Source organism: Triticum dicoccoides, chromosome 5B (assembly GCF_002162155.2).
Source record: "Triticum dicoccoides isolate Atlit2015 ecotype Zavitan chromosome 5B, WEW_v2.0, whole genome shotgun sequence".
NCBI lineage: Eukaryota > Viridiplantae > Streptophyta > Magnoliopsida > Poales > Poaceae > Triticum > Triticum dicoccoides.
The window spans coordinates 404,355,872-404,362,158 of NC_041389.1; the positions used below are offsets into that span (position 1 = coordinate 404,355,872).

Here is a 6,287-nt window from a genome sequence, read left to right on the forward strand (position 1 = left end):
TTTCGTTCATACATAATATAACTCCAATATTAATGTTTTCCACGTTGCATCAACATAAATTCTTTCCCCAAGAAATGACTTTCATGTTGTTGTGGACGTAAAAAAAATGTGGCTATATACACCATACTGTCCATGCTATCGTCAGAGAATATTTGTCAAAATTTTGTCACGGAATATTTTTGTACAACAGAAACGACAAATCAAGTTTGTTGGGAAAAAGTTTTGGAACGTTTTAAGTTTTTCTGAATTTTTAAAAAATAAAATACATAACCAAATGTAATTAACGCCATGTTCCAAGGGTATTTTCCATGTATGGTAATATTTGATATGCCACAATGCTTCTTTATTTCTCAATTATTATCATAAACAAATCAATAAAAAGGACATCAAACTAAAATGGTACTTATAATAGACTCAAGGGATCATCACTATCTTTTAGCAGTTCATGGCCCTGATAATCCAACAATTGATCTCAATACGGCAATTTACTATAGGGTAGGCGTACAAACATGATAATCTTCACTGGCAAGAAAACAATATTTTTCATATAGTCAAAACCTCCTGAACAGCAAGATATTAATCGGATGTCATCATCTTACTGAACCTGTCATACAAAGCATTGAAAAATGAGGAATGATTTAGTAGCTGATCTGTAGATCAATATACTTTGGCAATGGTTGTACTGAATATTAATTCCAAACAAAAATCTAAAAAGGGCACAATAAATCAGGTTACCCACAAAACTCCATGTATCCATCATATATTTTCAATGTGATAATGAACTTACCTAAAAAAACAATCAAGAGGAAGACTCATCCAATAATCCATGAAAACATTGCAACGAGAGCCTACTGGTAAGGCGTTTCTAGTATTCTTCTTGAGCAACTTCTCCTTTTCCCTTCCACTTCTCCTCTTTCCTCAAACGCTCTTCTTCAGTTTCTTGAAAAATCAAGATCTGGAACTCCTATTTCAACGCACTTCAGAAAGTGGCAAAGCTTTGCATACCCATTGCCTAGTATCAAAGTTAAACCGCTTTAGATATAAAGGTTACAGACTTCGCTCCATACGGAATAAGGATTATGCATCAAATATTCAGTACTAAATGTAATTCTGCTACCACAAATTAGATATGTTCTATTTGTAAAATTTGCCGTACTCCTCATACCATAGGTGCAATGTCACAGGCAAGGTTATGAGATCATTTTTGTGGTTAGAAACTTACACTTCAAATATTTACGAGGTTAGTAAGCAAAAGGTTGTCTGATATGCAGTGTCCTCATTTCTCTCGGGCCAATCAAAATGCTTCAACGGTGCACCCTGATGTAGCATTGGTTCTGTTGGATTCCATTCAGCCGTGTGCTTCCAGAATCGGCGGAACCTGCACTACATCGTGCCCATCCAAATATAAGCACTAAAAAATATTTTACAATAGGATCAAATAATCTTGCTTCTATGGAAATAATGCATTCTAATCCTTGGCAACATAACTCTGTATTCAATCTGAGGCTTCATGAGCGGAGGGTAGTTGTATGCGAGGATAATCAACTTCCATGAACAAAACATACAAAATAGACTATTTGAACAAAGGCTGATGTAGAAGACAGCCACTACTATAAATTTGTAACATAGCTCAGTATTCAATATGAGGCTTCCATCTCATGTTTTAACTACAACAATCTTAAAAGCTAACGAGGAAAAACATAAACTCCCAATCCGCAAACTATCCCACAAAATTTCCGTGTACAACAACCTGACATCATAAGTAGGCCTCCAATCAGACATCATAGGCTGGCTTGCAAACATTTTCAACTGCACGGGCATCATAGGTAGGCCTCCTTGTCGACTACAGCATAGATATACCTTAGTTACCTCCATGAACACCGGAAAAGTCAAGACTCAGCTAGAACAACAGAAGATATTTATAAACAGAAATGGCATGAACATAGATCTTCCAAAGCAAAGGGGAAGAACTGAGAGGGGGTGGGGTGGGAGAAGAGGCTTACCACTAAGTTTCGTCCCGCATGAGCACCTCCGCCCACACGAGCACCTCCGACCACACGAGCTGCAGGCCAACCGACACCTCTGAAATTGTTAAGAGGAGCTTAATTTGTGAAGCGTTCGTCAAACACCCAAGAAACAAAACACTAAGGCCCAAGAAACAACATGAAAATAGATTGAAGCACACGTACAATTGAGGCTGCAGCGGAATTTACCAGAGGTGAACAGGGCCTTTGACGCAGAATAGACCAATCAAAGGACCTGAAAATTTTTCAAGGACCTGGAAATTAGAAAATATATAAGACCTTATTATTGATATTTGTTGCAATTACACGGCATGCCTCTAACGTATTTGCAATTATGGCATTCTTAGTAATCTGAATGTGTAGCAAAACTCTGAATTTTGTACCGTAGGACAGTTGTGCTCACTCTGACCAGAAGCATGTATTTGTACAAATTTCAAGAAAAATTGCACTTCTTAAGTATTTAAAAGTGAAAATCTGAATTATGTGTCATAGGACAATTGTGCTCACTCAGCGTTGCGGCTTGTATTTGTATGCGGAGGGTAGTTGTATGCGAGGATAATCAACTTCCATGAACAAAACATACAAAATAGACTATTTGAACAAAGGCTGATGTAGAAGACAGCCACTACTATAAATTTGTAACATAGCTCAGTATTCAATATGAGGCTTCCATCTCATGTTTTAACTACAACAATCTTAAAAGCTAACGAGGAAAAACATAAACTCCCAATCCGCAAACTATCCCACAAAATTTCCGTGTACAACAACCTGACATCATAAGTAGGCCTCCAATCAGACATCATAGGCTGGCTTGCAAACATTTTCAACTGCACGGGCATCATAGGTAGGCCTCCTTGTCGACTACAGCATAGATATACCTTAGTTACCTCCATGAACACCGGAAAAGTCAAGACTCAGCTAGAACAACAGAAGATATTTATAAACAGAAATGGCATGAACATAGATCTTCCAAAGCAAAGGGGAAGAACTGAGAGGGGGTGGGGTGGGAGAAGAGGCTTACCACTAAGTTTCGTCCCGCATGAGCACCTCCGCCCACACGAGCACCTCCGACCACACGAGCTGCAGGCCAACCGACACCTCTGAAATTGTTAAGAGGAGCTTAATTTGTGAAGCGTTCGTCAAACACCCAAGAAACAAAACACTAAGGCCCAAGAAACAACATGAAAATAGATTGAAGCACACGTACAATTGAGGCTGCAGCGGAATTTACCAGAGGTGAACAGGGCCTTTGACGCAGAATAGACCAATCAAAGGACCTGAAAATTTTTCAAGGACCTGGAAATTAGAAAATATATAAGACCTTATTATTGATATTTGTTGCAATTACACGGCATGCCTCTAACGTATTTGCAATTATGGCATTCTTAGTAATCTGAATGTGTAGCAAAACTCTGAATTTTGTACCGTAGGACAGTTGTGCTCACTCTGACCAGAAGCATGTATTTGTACAAATTTCAAGAAAAATTGCACTTCTTAAGTATTTAAAAGTGAAAATCTGAATTATGTGTCATAGGACAATTGTGCTCACTCAGCGTTGCGGCTTGTATGCGTACAATTTTAAAGAAAAGTAGCACTTCAGTAACTATGAAAAGGTGACACGCAAATGCCAACTGAAAGCATCAGAATCAAACAAGCATAAACAACAGTTCTGACAATTAATTTCTTTGGTTTGCTAGGGCGCTTGTCCATTTCTCTGGTTTGATAGGGCGCTTGTCCTCCACGGTTTATCAGGTAACTACAGTTGAAACTAAACGGAGGTGGAACAGAAAACAAAATCTGCGACACTGAGTGCAGAACTTCGTCTCTGGAGATCCATGTCGAAACAAACATTCAATTGTCTCTTGCAGAATGACAAGGCCGGGGAAGAATACCTTCAGATGAGGCCGACGACGGAAGGGAGGAAACTTTGTGCAGATCTTGAACCAGCAGGTAACGGAGACAAAGCTTTTGGAACGTCCACTCATCTCTGCATTGATGAGAGATTCAGGATTGCGTCTGATGGCATTATATTTGTTAGGTCATTTCGCTTCTGGTTTGGGGGCATTTGTCATGATGTTTATCTTCAGCAGAAGTTGTTATTTATTGTGAAAATCAGAGGACCCCAAAAATGCATCTGGAAGGGGTCGTGTGAGGAATGAAACAACTCCATTAACACGTCAGACCAGGATGAAACAATCTAACAACAGTCAAATAAATAGACGAGCCGGTATACTTGAATTCCACTGCAGAAACAGGGGTGATTACTTTTAATTCTTATTCCCAATAGTTATTTTTTTAAGGTGGATCAAATGAACTCCATCGTATTAATCATTAGTCACTGCTGTGGCAGGTTAGTTTTAGCTTTTCAGGCAAAAGATGAGCTCCAAAGAGTTTATTAAATCTGTCTAGCACGCTAGCTAGCATAGGATTACACCACCCATCATTCTTCGCATGGTTTGTGGCACAGGATGGCGCTGTCGCACTCCTGCAATTGACGTGTGGTTAAAGTATGACCAGCAGCTCATTCACTTAAGAAGACAAACAATAATTGGTAGACACCTAGAGGAAATGGAGTGAGAAATGGCTCAGATTAAGCATTTGTATTTGGTTCTGCAATAATAATTACATGGTTAGAACATAAATTACCTAATACTCTGTTGTACGGAATTGTTCTAACTCCATCGACGAATTGGATCTGGGGCAAGTGTCTTCTAATGCACAAAGTCTGCCACAAGACTGAGCGTCAATTTTATGCCAACAATGTATGGATAAAGTAATCCTTACTTGATACAACTATGAAAAAAAAGGTAGTTATACACAGAAGGCTAAAAAAGCTACATCAATTTTATGTGTAAACAGAGAGTCCTGCAAGTGATGCTCTAATGGGTAGCCAATGGATAAATCTACACCCATGAGAGCACCTTGTGTGGCAGACTTGACAACCTGACAACCTGATGAAAAAGCTAAGGACATAATACCTGGGTGTAGGTTTGTACAATAGTTGAGGTTCAGATCATTCAACTCTGGGGATTTCACATACAAAGCCTGCCATGTGTGAAATTAGTAGTGCATACAAGACTACAGTGAAATTGAAATGCATTTTTTTCTTATTCTCTGAGACCAACAAAAAATACTCCTTTCTTACAGTGATCTAACATTAAATACTTTTGGAATCATCAGAGCTATTACGATGATATGTGCCTATTTTCCTAAGAACTTTAACAACATAATAAGAAAATTAAATTGTGTTATTAACCAAGTCGCAATCCTGTCTATGAATTATAAAATATCCAAATGAAGAAGCATTGATCAGAATTCAAAATATAGGTACATAATTTATATTCAAATTAAGAAGCATTGATCAGATGAAGGAGCTTTAGCATTGATAGATAAAATATAATTGTCATGTATCTGGCTCACAGCATGCACTTTATATTCCCTGAGTCATGGATAAAATAAAATCAAGGAATTTGACCAGCATTCACAAGACCAAAAATAATAATTTAGTCCATGAATTCAGTTGGTCTCCTCGGGCAAACAAGATGAGAATGGAAGAAGAAATCAATGGATTTGGTCCAATCCAATCGAACAGAGGGGGTTTGGAGCAGCGTACCTTGATGGGTTGAAGCCCTCCATGGCCTGCACACCATCAATCACTTGCAGGAATTCCTCAAATCAATGAAAATGGCGGCCTGCTGCTGCTGCTGAAACAACAGGACCAAGCAATTAGCCTAGTAAATAGTAAATCCAAGAGTGGGGAGAGGATAGATGAGATGCACGCACAAGGGTTGGACCTCCGTCCATGGCGTCCGTGGCTCGGTGGATGTGGCATCCGTCCATGTCGTGTTGAAGTAGAGCAGCCGTGGAGGAAGCTGGACAGGAAGGGAGAGGTCGCCGGTTGTGGCCGCTTGGGGGGGAGCTCGGTGGCCCTGGACAAGTAGCTCCAGCCGGCGTCGGTCCTCTGCTTCTCCCGGAAGCCCGGCCACGGTGGCTCCTCCGGGGAGGAGACGAGCCGTGTTATCTGGGCGCCGCCGTCGCTTGGGGTGTAGAAGGCGTCGGTGGCGGCGCCTGCTGTTGCGCGGTTGTCGGGATGGAGGTGGATCCGGCGCTGGGAGTAGAGGAGCTCGACGGCGGCGGCAATGGCGGATCTGGGCGCGCCATGGCCGCCGCCTGACGTGCTTTCGGGCGCGGTGGATCTCCCTCTTTACTCGGGTCTTGTCATGCCTAGTGATGAGGGGAGGGGAGGAGGAGAGGAGAGGAGAG

General features: G+C 40.8%; 1 long non-coding RNA gene across 15 annotated transcripts; it reads right to left on the reverse strand.

Moving 5' to 3' along the window:
* Positions 1–319: 319 nt before the first annotated feature.
* On the reverse strand, positions 320–6,281 carry LOC119309527. Of its 15 annotated transcripts, none has more exons than XR_005150538.1 (14): positions 5,808–6,281; positions 5,638–5,725; positions 5,003–5,069; positions 4,671–4,749; positions 3,917–4,509; positions 3,232–3,301; positions 3,046–3,124; positions 2,793–2,885; positions 2,190–2,259; positions 2,004–2,082; positions 1,751–1,843; positions 1,223–1,378; positions 788–1,012; positions 320–604 (listed from the first exon to the last, which is right to left on the reverse strand). It is a non-coding gene; the product is annotated as an uncharacterized LOC119309527 (long non-coding RNA). The 15 variants fall into 15 exon arrangements; XR_005150540.1 differs by having other exon boundaries at positions 3,917–4,011; positions 5,638–5,728; XR_005150545.1 differs by having other exon boundaries at positions 3,256–3,301; positions 5,638–5,728.
* Positions 6,282–6,287: the final 6 nt, after the last annotated feature.